The sequence below is a fragment of the Oncorhynchus gorbuscha genome, linkage group LG13 (genome assembly GCF_021184085.1).
Source record: "Oncorhynchus gorbuscha isolate QuinsamMale2020 ecotype Even-year linkage group LG13, OgorEven_v1.0, whole genome shotgun sequence".
Classification (NCBI taxonomy): domain Eukaryota; kingdom Metazoa; phylum Chordata; class Actinopteri; order Salmoniformes; family Salmonidae; genus Oncorhynchus; species Oncorhynchus gorbuscha.
In genome coordinates this window covers 58,408,805-58,426,987 of record NC_060185.1, presented here as the reverse complement: position 1 = coordinate 58,426,987, position 18,183 = coordinate 58,408,805, and the positions used below count along the sequence as shown (strand labels likewise).

At 39.4% G+C, this 18,183-nt stretch overlaps 1 protein-coding gene and 1 long non-coding RNA gene across 2 annotated transcripts in view; both read right to left on the bottom strand.

The window, feature by feature from the left end:
• Positions 1 to 18,183, bottom strand: part of LOC123993196 (X-linked interleukin-1 receptor accessory protein-like 2) — a 319,699-nt gene that overhangs the window by 233,529 nt on the left and 67,987 nt on the right. The window lies entirely within an intron of this gene.
• LOC123993197 lies at positions 10,616 to 14,764 on the bottom strand. The gene is made up of 3 exons (XR_006831391.1): positions 14,720 to 14,764; positions 11,010 to 11,242; positions 10,616 to 10,881 (listed from the first exon to the last, which is right to left on the bottom strand). It is a non-coding gene; the product is annotated as an uncharacterized LOC123993197 (long non-coding RNA).

Below are 18,183 nucleotides of genomic sequence, written 5' to 3'. Positions count from 1 at the left end.
TGCTCTAATGTATCTGACGTAATGCAAATAGGCAAGTGTGAAAGTGCACACTTCTACAATGGGGCTGGGCACAGACAGTTCCAAGTTCACAGTGAGGTAAAGTGCTGCTATTTTTAATCCGCTGCCACGTGGCCTTCACATTCCCCTCCAGGCTCCTGATTAAACATCATACACACAAATCAAATAAAAAATATATTGGTCACGTGTAAAATACAACATATAGACTAGACTTTACCATGAAATGTTTACACATGTCTGATTTGCTTGTCACCAGAACGCTAGACTCACTTGACGAGATACAACCTGTAAATGAGCCTGGACTATTTTTTATTAACTGCAGAGCAGACTCTGCTTTGGTAAAGGCAGTGTTATCCGACAGTCACGATCTTAGTCAGCTAAGCCCAACATTTATAAAGAAAAATGCTACAAGGTACGGTGTAAAGACCTGCGTCTCCGAGATAGGAGGGTAACTCAATATGCCCGATTTCACTTAACCAATGATCTACTTTAATGAAGGGAAAGAGTATCTTCATAAATTGTATTTAACAAGGTGAAGAGGACTGTTGCTCTCTTTGGTCCGACTAATTTGAAGTGTTGTACTTTAAATATTGGACATAATTTAACTGCACCATTTTAAGTAGTGGACTAACACCTATGTTAATGTAATTGACAGCACTGACCTTATTAAGAGGTGGAATTTGTGAAGAATCCTATATTTATTGAACCTTTATTTAACTAGGAAAGTCAATAAATATCTCTTCTTATTCAAATTCATATTTACAATGATGGCCTACCACGGCCAAATCCTCTCCTAACCCGCTGGGCCAATTGTGCGCCGCCCTATGGGACTCCCGATCACGGCCGGTTGTGATACAGCCCGGGATAGAACCAGGGTCTGTAGTGTCACCTCTAGCGCTGAGATGCAGTGCCTTAGACTGCTGCACCACTCGGGAGGTCTATACATCAAATACAGTTATTCACTAAGGGGTTAACACATGTTAGATACAGAAAATGTGGATCAATAATCATATAAATACTGCATAGATAACTACATCCTCTTATTTGTTGGCATCATTAAACTTAAGCGACGATGACTGACTGAATGCTTCCTTCATTGCGTCTTTCCAGCTTCCTCCTCTCCCTGCACAGGGAACAGCTCCAGGAAGTGGTGTGGGTGGTTGGTGTGAAAAAGAAGATGGAAGAGGGGGAGGGATCTGACCTTAATACTTTCATCTATCTCGCTTTCTCCTACCGTTCGAATTACGCAGCAACACAACACAGAGCTAAAGCTAAACACACACAATCACCATCGTCACCTTAACCTCAGGTTAAAACAACACCTTTGTGCCTTTGTGCATTGATATGCCAGGGGCAGGCGTGGATGGGAACAGTAACAACCCAAGGCCATCGTTGGCTTGCGTAAGAAAACATTTCCCTGCTCAATCATACTCTTGCTTTTATCCAATGCGGCTCTTAGATGTCGACACGGGGAAGACGCGGAGCAACATTTACTTCAAAAAAGCTCTTGAAGGAGGCAACCTTCCCTGCTGGATTCAAGTCAAATATATGCATAGTTGTTTTTTGTGTGCAATATAATCAGTTTGAAGCATAAACAGGCACATTTGAGGATATTACGGATCATGTTCTTCCATGATAGCTTGAGTTTCGTTTGAGCAGGGGGCCCGGGTTTTATCAATCAGCATGAGTGTATATTCACAGACACAAGATTCGTGTGGAAATCGTTTTTTTTGTACCTCTGTTTAAATCTGTCAAATTGCTCCAGTAGTTTTGGTAATTTGTATCATGACCTCATACTACATTTTTACACTTCATTTCATAGGAACATATCAGTTGGATTATTGTTGGTGGCTTTTACAGAATGAATGTAATGAAGAAAACAAATGGAAAGAAATGTTCACCATATTAACCTACCCTTAATAATCTCCTCTTATTTTTAGTTGAATATAACAGAGATTGACATTTTGACATCACCATGGGTTTCAATTAACTCCTCCACTCTGAATTTAAATTCCCTTATGGGACCTCAGAGACCCTGCTGAGAGAAAATGTGTGAAATAGGCATTTAAACTTATTCCATATGAAGTAAGTAAAATGGGTTAGGTTGTAAGCGTACTACTACACTGGTAATCAACATCAAACTAATATAGTACAATGACGTAGAGGTTTGATTTCTATATCCATATACATGTCTTGTAAATAGAACACTATAGTAAAACACTTAAAAAAAAAAAATGCATCCACAGAGAATGTGTTATAAAAACAGGCAAGCATCATACAGACCACGGCGGCATCGCTGCAATTGATATGAAAATGTGTGAGTAATAGATGTGTCTGTTCAAGTCACTGCATTAGATATTTTGCATTTACATTTACTTTCCTTCCCTGCATGGCACTCACATTAAGATAATTCTATAAGCACCCACTTTGGACGCAGGGGACTCCTAATATAAAACAGAAGACATTACATAAGTCAATTATTCTGTGTACTGCCATGTACTTGAAGCTAAATAACCTTTGAGCACATGGTAATCATGCAAACTGTTCCCTGCGGATGAAATATCAGTGATTGCATGAAGTAAATGCGCATCCTATTTACTGGACCACTTCACACTAAGGATGTCAAAATTCCTTCACTTGACCAATGAGAAGTTAAAAATACAGTTTATGTATTAATTTTGCCACATTGTATGTGTTTGTCTACTGCTTGTGTGCACAGCCACAGGGGGAATGGGCAGACTCACCCATGACAAATTTCTCCCCAGCTGCTCTCGTTTCATCCACACTTAGACTTAGGTATCTGCCTTTCTGAGTCTCCTCCTAAAGAGGATTTAGTGAGTGAGATAAAATAACCTAATTTCCCTTTTAATAATTCCTATATATTTGTAAGTGCTTCTTTAATGAATGGATTAATGCCCTGAATGTACTGTATACTGACTGTACAACACAGCATGGGGAATGTTCTCTTCAAAACATTATGGTTTAAAATGCTGATGAATTGAAGTGTATCCAAACAGGGGATATGGAGTGAGGATGGGCTGGGTAAATAGCTTATGGTGTATGCCCAATGCTCCAGTGTAAACAAACACTGTTGGTGTACTGTAACAGGGGCCTGGATATACAGTACAGAGGTGTATTAATATAGGTTTAGTACAGAGGTGTATTAACATTCAACAGATAATTATTTATCCTGTGGATTTTGGGCGGAACTATCTGATAAATAGTCATAGCAACGGCATAGTTCTAGTCCATGGCAGTCCTTTGGCTCCCGGAGCAACCTAATTAATCTGTTGAATTGATTGATCTGATCTACAGTAAATGAGCAAGGCAGTTAAATGTGTTTTTCATCATCCTGAGTTATGAGGGTAGATGACGTGGGAATAAATGTTTCTTGAGGAGCTGGGATTTTGATAGCAGGTGACATTACTTCCACCTGAAATATTGCCTCCTGTGGAACTGCCGTTGACTAAAAATGACTTTGATTCAATAAACGATAAAATCCAGCTATGCTAATGAATTGCCCTACATCATGTCTCTCCCTTTGGTTAAAAGAGGAATCGTGAGAAAGTCCGCAGGTTGATATCGAGGCAAAAGTAATAGAGTAGCTAATGTCTTCCTTTCCATGGCTTTTTTTTGACCTATAACACAATACAAGGTCAGACTGTAAATGAGGATGACACTATGCTGAGAGTAGATAACAGAGAAGACAACACTGTTTAGTTATTTGGTTGGATGCAACGGTTTCAACAGGAGATGTGTAGCAGTAGATGCAAAGACGTGGATCCTCAATCAGTAAAGCATGAAACCTTCTTAAAGCTGAACTGCCTTATAAACTCTTCACTCAACATCAACCATGCGTTAAGAAAACTGGATACAAAAAAAGATGATACACCTTAGATTAAAAGATGATACACCTTAGATTAAAAGATGATACACCTTAGATTAAAAGATGATACACCTTAGATTAAAAGATGATACACCTTAGATTAAAAGATGATACACCTTAGATTAAAAGATATACACCTTAGATTAAAAGATGATACACCTTAGATTAAAAGATGATACACCTTAGATTAAAAGATGATACACCTTAGATTAAAAGATGATACACCTTAGATTAAAAGATGATACACCTTAGATTAAAAGATGATACACCTTAGATTAAAAGATGATACACCTTAGATTAAAAGATATACACCTTATGGAACAGCGGGGACTGTGAAGAGATACACACACAGGTTCTGACACATGCATATGCATTCACACACACACTCTACACACCCGTACATTGCAATATTGATGTATGGTGGTGTTATACATGTTGTACTGTAGATATGTAGTGGTGTAATAATGTTATGTGATGTACTGTTTCATCTTTTGTTTTATGTGTGATGTATGTGCCCCAGGAAGAGAAGCAGCAGCTAATGGGGATCCCTTGGCAGCAGCTAATGGGGATCCCTAATAAAAAAAATAGAAAAGACAAATACATATACAACAATGGGCCTCAGGATCTCGTCACGGTATCTCTGTGCATTCAAATTGCCATCGATAAAAGTATATTGTGTTCATTGTCTGTAGCTTATGCCTGCCCATACCGTAACCCCACCTCCACCATGGGGCACTCTGTTCACAACGTTGACATCAGCAAACCGCTTGCCCACACAATGCCATACAAGCTGTCTGCCATCTGCCCGGTACAGTTGAAACTGGGATTCATCCATGAAGAGCACACTTCTCCAGCGTGCCAGTGGCCATCAAAGGTGAGCATTTGCCTACTGAAGTCATTGACGACGCCAAACTGTAGTCAGGTCAAGACCCTGGTGAAGACGTCGAGCATGCAGATGAGCTTCCCTGAGACCGTTTCTGACAGTTTGTTCAGAAATTCTTTGGTTGTGGAAACCAACACATATTGGTGGCTGGTGTCAGACGATCCTGCACGTGAAGAATCCGGATATGGAGATCCTGGTTGGCGTAGTTACAAGTGGTCTGCAGTTGTGAGGCTGGTTGGACGTACTTCCAAATTCTCAAAAAGTACATTGGAGGTGGCTCATGGTAGAGAAATTAACATACAATTATCTGGCAACAGCTCTGGGAGATATTCCTGCAGTCAACATGCCAATTGCACACTCCCTCAAAACATCTGTGCCATTGTGTTTTTCAGATAAAACTGCACATTTTAGAGGAGCCTTTTATTGTCCCCAGCACAAGCTGCACCTGTGTAATGATCATGCTGTTTAATCAGCTTCTTGATATGCCACACCTATCAGGTGGATGGATTATCTTGGCAAAGGATAAATGCTCACTTACAGGGATATCAACACAACGAACTGAGCAAAAAGGGTCCATATCGGGGGATATCGTTACATTACACGTTTTTGATATTCTCAAGAATACTTACCATTTCCAATGCACATTTTGAGTTTTTTGGACATACACAAAATCCTGACAAATTCTGAAATCAGATGTGTCTTTTAGACATAATGACACAAATACTGACAGTAGGCCTACATTGTATATTTTACCAGCACAATACAATGCAAAAGCTCTTGACTGAGGTCCATATCAGGATCTTGATATGGTAAATAAGGACAATTTCTAAATCTTAATTGAGTTTTGAGGACATGCTCAATTATTGGACAAATATTAAAACTTCTTAGGGCTGCAATCCCGTTAATGGGATCGAAATGACAACAGCCAGTGAAAGTGCAGGGTGCCAAATTCAAAACAACAAAAATGTCATCATTAAAATCTTATACCGTTTTAAAGGTAAACTTGTTTTTAATCCCACCACAGAGTCCGATTTCAGCGAAAGCACCAGCACCCTAACCCTTTACAGCAAAAGCACCACAATGATTATGTTAGGTCAGAGCCATATCACAGAAAAACACAGCTATTTTTCCAGCCAAAGAGTGGAGTCACAAAAAGTACAAATAGAGATCAAATTAATCACTAACCTTTGATGATCGTCATCAGATGACACTCATATGACTTAATGAAACCGCTTTGTCGGATTTCAAAAAAACTTTACGGAAAAAGCAAACCATGCAATAATCTGAGAACGGCACTCAGGAAAAAAAAAATATATATATCCGCCATGTTGAAGTAATCAGAAATAACATTATAAATATTCCCTTGCCTTTGATGATCTTCATCAGAATGCACTTCCAGGAATCCTAGTTCCACAATAAATGTTTGTTTGTTCGATAATGTTCATAATTTATGTCCAAGTACTTTTGTTAGGGCGTTTAGTACACAAATCCAAACGCTCGTGCAGGTCCAGCCGAACGTCGGACGAAAGCTTAAAAAGGTTATATTACAGGTCGTAGAAACAGACCACTGACTCAAAGAGCTCTCATCTGGCCCCAGATCTGGCCCCTCATTCAAGTTTCTAAAGACGGTTGACATCTAGTGGAAGCCCTAGGAAGTGCAACACAACCAATATCCCACTGTTTATTCGATTGGGCTGAGTTCAAAAACTACAAACCTCAGATCTCCCACTTCCTGTTTGGATTTCTTCTCAGGTTTTTGCCTGCCATATGAGTTCTGGTATACTCACAGAATTCATTAAAACCGTTTTGGACACGGCATAGTATTTTCTATCCAAATGTACTAATAATACGCATATATTAGCAACTGGGACTGAGGAGCAGGCTGTTTACTCTGTGCACCTTATTCATCCAAGCTACTCAATACTGCCCCTGCAGCCATATGAAGTTAAATCCATATAATTATTTCAGATACTAGCTATAATTGTGGTATTCCCTCTGAATAAGGGCACGCGCAAACCACAAGCTAAAAGCACTGTAACTCGTGAGTTTAACAACAATAATCACGTTTTTTCTGCTGTGGAGTTCCGACTGTCATTTTTTATTTGGGCGCCACAAATGTGTGTAAACAGTGTATGGAGAAACAAAGAAGTGAGAAACAAAGAAGTGAGAAGCTGTTCATAAAATAACACAAATTGAGTAACTAATCTGAGATGTTTTATTTATCTTAGTAACTAGCATCAATAACGTTAGCTAATTTGGCCAGTAAAAGCTAAACAGTACTATAACCTAGCAAGCTAACAAATAGTGAAAATGCCTTCACTTCATGGACAGGTGACAGCTAACTTTTTAAAACATTTAGGCATATGTTGTATTACTGTTTAATATAAGCTAGCTAGCTAACTAGCAAACTGGTTAGCTACCTTGATCCAGTTAGATTTATCATCATTAATAAAGCAGGTAGAGAAGCTACCTTGTAGTATTATATGAAATTACAATATTTTCTTGCAATATCGACACAATTTTGATTAATAATTGATGTATTGATAGTTTGGAGTAGATCACAGATCAACACTACCAAAACGTTGAGTCCGGACTGCAAGGGACCGCTGCTGATGACCTAATCTTCTCCCATCGTATTCCTAGTCCATAACAAACAGGGCAAGCAGGGGTATTGAAGGTGTGTAACGTTTTTCTTCTTCTGTCAAATAAATAAAATACATTTTTAGCAACTATTGGCCTAAGTTTGCATCTTTACAGAAAGTAAGTGTTGTGATAGGAACTCTGGATTTGCTATGCTGATCTTTTTTTTCTTTACAGAAATAGGAGAGATGTGCTTTGGAAATAGCAACTTAGATTAAATAAAACAATGCCTTTCTGTGCCTTGTAGCCTACTACTAAATATGGTGTAAATGTATGCTCAGATATTTCGCCTCCATGTGAAGAAGCACAATGATTTTCGGCACATGAACAGGTAAAATAATTTGGTCAGTGCATATTGATCACGAGTCAGATTTAGCCCATTTTCGATCGGACATACGAGGATGAATATTACACATCATGTAAGGATATCTATTGAAATTATATATTTTTTTAATTACGGACAGGTAATAACTACTGACATGATACATTTCTGAAAATATGTTTATGCCTAAATATTAAAGCTTAGATATACCAGCATGTTGATACTTTCCAGAGTTAGAAAATTCTACAAATATATAAGCGGGTGCACGCGCAACACCCCAGATATCTCATTGGACTCATACAGTAACAAGGACATTTCTGAAGTCCGGATTGGATGCACTAGAAACAGTCCCATTGCGGATAATATCCTACCTTCGTATAGGAAATTAAGAACATGCAGGAGCATGTCTACTCTTTGGATCTAATAAAAGGTCAGATATACGGGAATATATACAGTACCAGTCAAAAGTTTGGACACACCTACTCATTCAAGGGTTTTTTACTTTATTTTTACTATTTTCTACACAAAATTATGAAATAACATATATGGAATCATGTAGTAATTAAAAAAGTGTTAAACAAATCAAAACATATTTTATATGAGATTCTTCAAAGCAGCCACCTTTTGCCTTGATGACAGCTTTGCACACGCTTGTGCCTTGAACCTCACCCGCTTTCAGTGGGTACAGTTGGAGAACTGCAAGGCAATCCCATTGTGCGCCACTCGTGAGCCATGACCAATATGACCAATATATATTGTCCTGCTAATAACAGGATTAATAATATATCTGTGTGAATATCCAACAAGCTTGTATATAATTCTAAATGAATAATAATAATAATAATAATAATAATCGCTTTGTTTAAAAAATAATATTTTGGAGATGATTTCGTTTTCAAATAACATAAAATGAGCGAGAAAAAGGCCATTCTTGAACACGGCATGAGACATTGTTACTAATTTGTTAATAAAGCCAGTTTGTTATTTGGAATTATTTATTCTTGTTTTTAGAGGGAGAGAAACCAAAAACCTACAATCATCTCATGGGTCTGCCAGTGGAGGGCGGCATGGGTATTGAACCAGCATCTGTAGCAACACAGCTTGTTCTGCTATGCAGTGTCTTACACGGATACGCCATTCAGGTGCTGTATAACTGGTCACGTTATACATTACCTGAGTGGCGCATCCATGTATAACGTGACCGGTCAGGAGTGGCCTACAGTACTGCAGTAAGAGCAAAATAATCCAAACAAAATTAAAAAATGAAAACCTTAGTGTAACAACAGTTTTAGTAAGTAATACTGAAGTCGTGCACAAGTATCAGTTTCTATTTAGTTTTGTCGCCTATTCATTGTGAGTTAGAGACACAGTAGGACCCAAAAGCATAATCAGTGCTCAAACTCCCCCTTGTGCTGGTCTGGAGCAATAACGTGGTGGCGCAGGGTACCGTACAAAAACACAAATTACCTCTGAATCCCGCAGCATAATTGCAAAAGTTTTAGTGGAGCGACCACTGTATGATCTTTTACTGATGTCACTTGATAAATCCACTTCAAATCAGTGTAGACGAAGGTGAGGAGACAAGTTAAAGGAGGATTTTTAAGCCTTGTGAAAATTGAGACATGGATTGTGTATGTGTCTGATTCAGAGGGTGAATGGGCAAGACAAAATATTTAAGTGCCTTTGAATGGGGTAAGGTAGTAGGTGCCAAGGCACACCAGTTTGCGTCAGGAACTAAAATGCTGCTGGGTTTTTCACGCTCAAAAGTTTCCAGAGTGTATCAAGAATGGTCCACCAACCAAATGACATCCAGACAAATTTACACAACTGTGGGAAACATTGGAGTCAACATGGGCTAGCATCCCTGTGGAATGCTTTCGATACCTTGTAGAGTCCATGCCCTGACGAATTGAGGCTGTTCTGAGGACAAAAAGGGGGGGGGTGCAACTCAATATTATGAAGGTGTTCATAATTTTTGGTATACTCTGTGTATAGTGTCTTGGGCTAATGTGAAAATACAAACCCTCTTATGGTCCCGCTCATAGAGTTTTACAATAAGCAATAATTCAATGAAGTAAAGTAGCTACTTACAGTGCCTTGCAAAAGTATTCATCCCCCTTGGAGTTTTTCCTATTTTGTTGCATTACAACCTGTAATTTAAATTGATTTTTATTTGGATTTCATGTTATGGACAAAATAGTTCAAATTGGTGAAGTGAAATGAAAAAAAAAATAGTTTCACATTTAAAAAAAATAATTTACACTGAAAATATCTGAAAATTTGAACATCCCGCGGAGCACCATTAAATCCATTATTAAAACATGGAAAGAATGTGGCACCACAACAAACCTGCCAAGAGAGGGCCGCCCACCAAAACTCACGGACCAGGCAAGGAGGGCATTAATCAGAGAGGCAACAGTGACCAAAGATAACCCTGAAGGAGCTGCAAAGCTCCACGGCAGAGATCCACGGCAGAGATCTGTCCAAAGGACCACTTTAAGCCGTTCACGCCACAGAGCTTCGCTTTACGGAAAGGTGGCCAGAAAAAAGCCATTGCTTAAAGAAAAAAATAAGCAAACACGTTTGGTGTTCGCCAAAAGGCATGTGGGAGACTCGCTACAAATATGAAAGAAGGTACACTGGTCAGATGAGATAAAAATTTAGCTTTTTGGCCATCAAGGACAAGGCTATGTCTGGCACAAACCCAACACCTCACATCACCCCGAGAACAGCATCCCCACAGTGACGGATGGTGGTGGCAGCATCATGCTGCGGGGATGTTATTCATCGGCAGGGACTGGGAAACTGGTCAGAATTGAAGGAATGATGGATGGCACTAAATACAGGTATATTCTTGAGGGAAACCTGTTTCAGTCTTCCAGAGATTTTAGACTGGGACAGAGGTTCCCCTTCCAGCAGGACAATGACCCTAAGCATACTGTTAAAGCAACACTCGAGTGGTTTAAGGGGAAACATGTAAATGACTCTTTGAGCTGAAAACAAGGGACAGTCCAACATGCCACTATTCTTCTTGCACAGACAAGTAATGTCCCTGTATTTTATCTGGCCTGGTGAGACACTGATAACCTGATGAATCTTCATCGTTCCTTTAATGGCATCTAAGGCAGGCATCTGAGGTGAGAAGAGATAGCATATGATAAGATATAAAGAGTAACAAACACCTTATACATTTCAATACTAAACCAGCTACTGTACAAGAAAAATGTATGTATGTGTGTATGGGGAGGAAGGAGGGTTACCTCTGCTCTTGCCTCAACATCACTCTCATTGATGAAGAACATCACAGAGGAGATAAGAACCTTTAGGACATTGTACAGGGCCCGTGCATCTGGGATATCCTTTCCATGGTGCACAGCTCTATCTGCAGATCTCTTCTTGAGGGCCCCTACAACACCATCTGGTGCCCCCTTGCCATGACTGGCCTCAAAGAAGAACCAGATCACGGTGCACAAATGGCGGGTGGATCATGTCTCTGATGGCGAAATGGAGCAAAAAGCAATTGGTGGTTGGTCTACAGCAGTGTGGAGAGTAGCTTGCTGGTGAGATCCTCCAAAATGCATGGACTGAATCTCTTGACTGTATTTGCATGAATAGTCTTCACTGAAATCAATGTGCAGCAACCGTTCATTGTTCTTCAGACTCTCCCTAAGCTCCCTATAGGCCCTGTATTGCCACTTGATGTGAAAGATATATTGCCTAAACTTGGCGAGCCTATCTTGAAACTGACTGACCAGTTCAGTTTCTGTTATTGTGACCTCCCTCTTCACGATTATCATGGAGCACCTCTCTTCATCTTTTGGATCTTCTCCATGGTCCATTGTGTCAGAGGAGGTTTCAGAGTTGGATGAGTGGTGAGGAAGCAATCATCGCATTCACCATAAGCACATAGCTTCAATTTCAGGTCACACATACTTGAGTTGACCATGTCCTCAAGGTTTTTGTTGGACAAAATCCCAAGGCTGTGAAGAGAATTTGCCATGAACTGTAAATTCTCATGGGTTTTGCAGTGCCAAGTTTCACGATCAGTGTCATTGGGCGTAACAACCCAAAATGGCCCGAGGCGGCAGAAGGAGGTATAGGACAACTGACCTAGTTCCTCAGACAGGAATTTCCTGTGCAGATTTTTCATTGTGTCAGTCAGAAGACTCTTCTGCATTTTGTTCTTTAGTCGTGGGATGGTTTGTTTGCGACCGGTCGTTATACGACTTACATCATCACGAAGAAAGAAATCCTTCACTTTCCTTTTGATTTCCGTTTCTGTTCTGCTTCCCTTCCTCGTCAAAAAAGAGCAAAGGTCCCTTTCCAACTTAGCTATCTTATTTGAAAAGACCAACACAGTCTTGGCATACTTCTGAAAGCTATACTTCTTCAGTATATTCACAAAGGTCACTTTCACAATGATTTGCTTCTTCTTCTGTTTCCTTGCATTTCTGTATTTTGTTTTGATCTTTAATGAGAGATGTGTGACAGAGAAGAGCCCTCTTAAGAGGTTAATAGGTGATGTCACATTCTGATGTCTCAGCAATGCTTTGACTGTTGAACAAGACGATACAGATGCCTGTTCTCCCCTAATCCTTGCATACTTCTTCCTGTATTTAAAAAAAAATTTGCCCTCTCCTTTGCCACTTGATTTTAAATGCTATATCTCTTTTTGGAGTCTTCTGTATGTTTTTCCAAAAACACATTAAATGCATGGTTAGGATTAGGTACAGCGCTTTGCGAAAGTATTCGGCCCCCTTGAACTTTGCGACATTTTGCCACCTTTTGCTGCGATTACAGCTGTAAGTCGCTTGGGGTATGTCTCTATCAGTTTTGCACATCGAGAGACTGAATATTTTTTCCCATTCCTCCTTGCAAAACAGCTCGGGCTCAGTGAGGTTGGATGGAGAGCATTTGTGAACAGCAGTTTTCAGTTCTTTCCACAGATTCTCGATTGGATTCAGGTCTGGACTTTGACTTGGCCATTCTAACACCTGGATATGTTTATTTTTTAACCATTCCATTGTAGATTTTGCTTTATGTTTTGGATCATTGTCTTGTTGGAAGACAAATCTTCGTCCCAGTCTCAGGTCTTTTGCAGACTCCATCAGGTTCTTCCAGAATGGTCCTGTATTTGGCTCCATCCATCTTCCCATCAATTTTAACCATCTTCCCTGTCCCTGCTGAAGAAAAGCAGGCCCAAACCATGATGCTGCCACCACCATGTTTGACAGTGGGGATGGGGTGTTCAGGGTGATGCGCTGTGTTGCTTTTACGCCAAACATAACGTTTTGCATTGTTGCCAAAAAGTTCAATTTTGGTTTCATCTGACCAGAGCACCTTCTTCCACATGTTTGGTGTGTCTCCCAGGTGGCTTGTGGCAAACTTTAAACAACACTTTTTATGGATATCTTTAAGAAATGGCTTTCTTCTTGCCACTCTTCCATAAAGGCCAGATTTGTGCAATATACGACTGATTGTTGTCCTATGGACAGAGTCTCCCACCTCAGCTGTAGATCTCTGCAGTTCATTCAGAGTGATAATGGGCCTCTTGGCTGCATCTCTGATCAGTCTTCTCCTTGTATAAGCTGAAAGTTTAGAGGGACGGCCAGGTCTTGGTAGATTTGCAGTGGTCTGATACTCCTTCCATTTCAATATTATCGCTTGCACAGTGCTCCTTGGGATGTTTAAAGCTTGGGAAACCTTTTTGTATACAAATCCGGCTTCTTCATAACAGTATCTTTAAACTTCTTCATAACAGTATCTTTAAACTTCTTCATAACAGTATCTCGGACCTGCCTGGTGTGTTCCTTGTTCTTCATGATGCTCTCTGCGCTTTTAATGGACCTCTGAGACTATCATAGTGCAGGTGCATTTATACGGAGACTTGATTACACACAGGTGGATTGTATTTATCATCATTAGTCATTTAGGTCAACATTGGATCATTCAGAGATCCTCACTGAACTTCTGGAGAGAGTTTGCTGTACTGAAAGTAAAGGGGCTGAATAATTTTGCACGCCCAATTTTTCAGTTTTTGATTTGTTAAAAAAGTTTGAAATATCCAATAAATGTCGTTCCACTTCATGATTGTGTCCCACTTGTTGTTGATTCTTCACAAAAAAATACAATTTTACATCTTTATGTTTGAAGCCTGAAATGTGGCAAAAGGTCGCAAAGTTCAAGGGGGCCGAATACTTTCGCAAGGCACTGTAGAGTCAGAGATAAAGTTAAGAACACGGGTTAGTAGATCGGGATTAGGGTTATGGTTAGGGATTACGGTTAGAGTTAGTAGAATGTTTAGCAACTAATAATCTTAAATGCCTTATCTTATGCATATTCTAACCTTGAAGGCCCAGGCTGATTTTCAGTAGTTAAGGGGGGTGTTTGGGACTGCAATAACGCACTAGCCTTGGCCCTGGCCTTGAGTATCCTTTTTGAATCTCTCCATTTCTTCCTTTCTGCACACTGCACTCTGTCACTGAGTTCAGCTATTGCCTTCTTCCCTGTCTTTTTATGTTTCCTCCATTTCTCCCTCTCTTTCTCTAACAACTCTGTATTGCCACTGTCTTTCAGCTGCACTAAGAAGAGGTGCCATTCCTTCAGAAAAACCTGATTCAATTGATATTTATTTATTCTTAAAATACTATACATGCTATATATACACTGTGTATATATATATACTGTAATACAATTTATGAACAAAAACACAAGATATCAAGATATCCATTTGGACAATAACAGGGTGGACATTTTGAGCTAAAATTAGCAACTATGTTCCAAGTGATTGTGATGAAGCTAGGATAATTGAAAAGGAAATTGCATTGTTTGACAAATATATTTTGAAATGACAAAATACGATTAACATCTTTTGAACTTTTGCTTAACAGGGTGGACATGTTATGCTTTCCCACATCACATCCCCAAAATATAATGATGAAATGTAATTGTATGAAATCTAGATACTCACAAAGTTCACCACAGTTGTTTTCCCACCAAGGAAGTTACATCATTTCCTGTTTGTGATGTCATTGTAGAGAATATATATTTTCTTAAAGTGCCAGTAACCACAATGTAACAGGGTGGACAACGACTTTGATGACGTACAGAAAATTGTCAATATTCTTATAAAAAGTGCAGCATTTAACATAAAAAGACTATACATAAGATAACATTAATGAAGGAAAATCAGGAAATATATTCTAAAATGTATAATTTTATTCCTAATTATTCTTGTTGAAGTTTATTGAGCAGCACTTGGGACATTGAAAAATGGCCTCCTTTCACTGAAATAAAATAGTCTAAAATGTATAAAATTGACTTTGAAGTCTATGTCATTATGCTTCTATTATCATGAAGACATACACACATAAGGATCCTTTACAAATTTGATCCAGTGTATATTTTTTATTTACGATTTTGAATGATGTTGACCCAGGTGCACCATGTGCTGGGGACAATAAAAGGCCACTCTAAAATGTGCAGTTTTGTCACACAACATAATGTAAAATATGTCAAAAGTTTTGAGGGAGCGTACAATTGGCATGCTGACTGCAGGAACGCCCAGCAGAGCTGTTGCCAGAGAATGTAATGTTAATTTCTCTACCATAAGCTGCCTCCAACGTCTTAGAGAAATTTAGAGAATTTGGCAGTAAGTCCGCCCGGCCTCACAACCGCAGACCAAGTGTAAACATGCCAGCCCTTGATCTCCACATCCGTCTTCTTCAGCTGCGGAATCGTCTTTTATCGGCCACCCGGACAGCTGATGAAAAAGTATGTCTGCCTGTAATAAAGCCCTTTTGTTGGGTAAAACTTATTCTGATTGGCTGGGCCTGGCTCCCTAGTGGGTGGGCCTTGCTCCAAAGTTTTTTTAATTTAACCTTTATTTAAGCAGGAAAAGCCAATTGAGAGCCAGAAACAATTTTTCAAGGGAGACTTGGCCAAGAAGGCAGCAACAATCAATACATTACAGAATTATAACATACAACAATACTATACAATTCAACAACATAATTCAGCCTAAGAAAAGCATGGTTAAATTCATTCAGTGGCACTAATATATCTAGACGAAGCATGGGTTGAAGACGATTCCATGCCTCTTGTGCACAAGACGAAAAGGCAGCCTTGCCTAATACTGTAAATGTCCTGGGGTTAAGTAGCAACCACCTAGCAGACCGGGTATGGTAACTGATGGTGGTGAAGGAAACCAGACAACAGAGGTAAAGAGGGAGTTTATCCAAAAGGCATACAAACACATACAAAAAAGGCATACATATGAACACATACAAATGTGTAAAAAAAAGCTTTCTGAGCATATAACGTGAGTGGGCATATGCCCTCCCAGGCTCACCCATGGCTGAGCCCCTTCCCAGTAATGTGAAATCCTTAGATAAGTGTCTAATGAATTTATTTCAATTGACTGATTTCCTTATAAACTGTAACTCAGTAAAATAGTTCAAAATGTTGCATGTTGAGTTTATATTTTTGTTCAGTATAGTTTGAATGTATGGAATTAATTGTGAATTTCTGGATTTTGGGTAAACTTCTTTAAGAACCAAAGATGTGTTCTTTTTGTACCATTTCTGACAATGTTAACATATATTTTTTAAGTTGATCGTTTATCATTCTACAGTCCTACGCCTGTCAATCAACTGATCAACGCATCCTACTGCACGGCTGCCTATTAATAAGGTGGTAACACAAGACCATTCATGTGGTCTCACACAGATACATGTTCAGATCATTCAGTCCATTAAGGGTGTGTTCATTGTCATAGTGAAAACTGCAAATAATACTTCAAAGTAAATGTAGGCCTAATGAAAAATAATATATTAACTCATATTTAAATGTAGCAATTCAACAACAAACACCATTTAGCCTGCACATCTTTAACTGCATATCATTGCCTCATTGCTCCAGTGGTTTGCAAGTGATTTCCATTTTTCTAATGGTTGTCAATTCATTTAGGTCTTCTTTTTTTCACTGTGTCATCTCTGTATGTCCTCTGCAACTATTTGTAATGTGTCTGTGCAACAATGTTATCATAACCTGCCAAAAGTGATCACACCAATGCACTTGCTCTCCTCAACTTTCCCTGACATACATTTGTTATGCTGGAGGTCTGTTTTACATTCACAGCCACAGAAAGCCTGCTTCTTTGCCTGAATAGGCTATTAGGCTTAGTATAAAAAAATTATCTAAATAAATCTCCTATAGTTTTTGTGGCCTATAGCTTTTCCTAGGATTTCACAAAAAGAGGAATGGATTATTTCGGAGAGGCTTGTGTAGCCCATAGCCTGTTGTGCATGGGAACAGCTGGAAGAGAGAGGTTAGTGATGTGTAGATATTAGCCCATTCATTATCTAAATATTAGGGCTATAAGCTAAATATTTACTTGTCAAAGTAAAAAAATAAATAATAATAATTAACAGATGATGACATGATGATAATTTTTAGACAAGAAAGTTATTATACCTGGGCTACAATAGCACAGTGCAATGAGGAATGTACTATTCCAGCGTTTCTTAAACTATGGGTCGTGACCCAAAGTGGGCTCTGAGAGGTGGGTTGCGAGTTGTGAGAATACATCTATAATCACACACTATTTCTACTTAATTTGGCTATTTGGTGTACCCTTTGGGTCAGGGGAGGACGGTCAGTTTCTAATTTGTGTCACAAGCTGGAAAAGTTTACGAACCTCTGTATTATTGTTATCAAGTGAATATACAATTATTGTCCATAGGCTGTAAACTGTAGTGATGTAGGCTAATTAGAATAACTGCTTACATCCCCTGCTTTGTTTCATGCTGAAATAATAGTATAGGCCAACAGCTTAGGCCTGATTATGCAACCATTTGGATCAGGTTCGATTCTCAACAGTTTAGAAGGTTCAGAAAGATATGCTTAGGAAAATATGTATTTACGAGCATGCAACGCCAGCTGAATATCAGTAGACATAGGCAAAACAAGTAATAGTTACTCGTGAACGCTCTAGATAACATGTAAACTGCCTAGCTAAGCAGCTCTGCTAGGGCGAGTAAAATGGTCAGAGTGAGGTGTGCTAGCTTGCTAGAGAGCTACACACAGTGTCGTCCCCGCTTCCAACTGCTGTGTACCAGAGTCCTCCTTAGAACTAGCTGGCTAAGCTAGCACACAGTGTACTTCACTCCTGTCTGCCGAACACCTGGCCTCGCTGTCATTAATGGAACTGCGGGAAAACAGTACCCGACTGGTGGGGGCGAAGGACACTGTCTACCGGTTTACGTCTAGCTAGCTACCGTTGTTGCCCCCGCCCCTTCTTCTGTGGGGTTTATTGGCGGCTGGCATCCAACATTATTGTGCACCTATTGTACAGTTATTCTACGCTCTGGCACACTCAGACGAGAGTGCTCTGAAATTGAAGAAGACACCCAGAGTGAACGAAAGAGATATGCT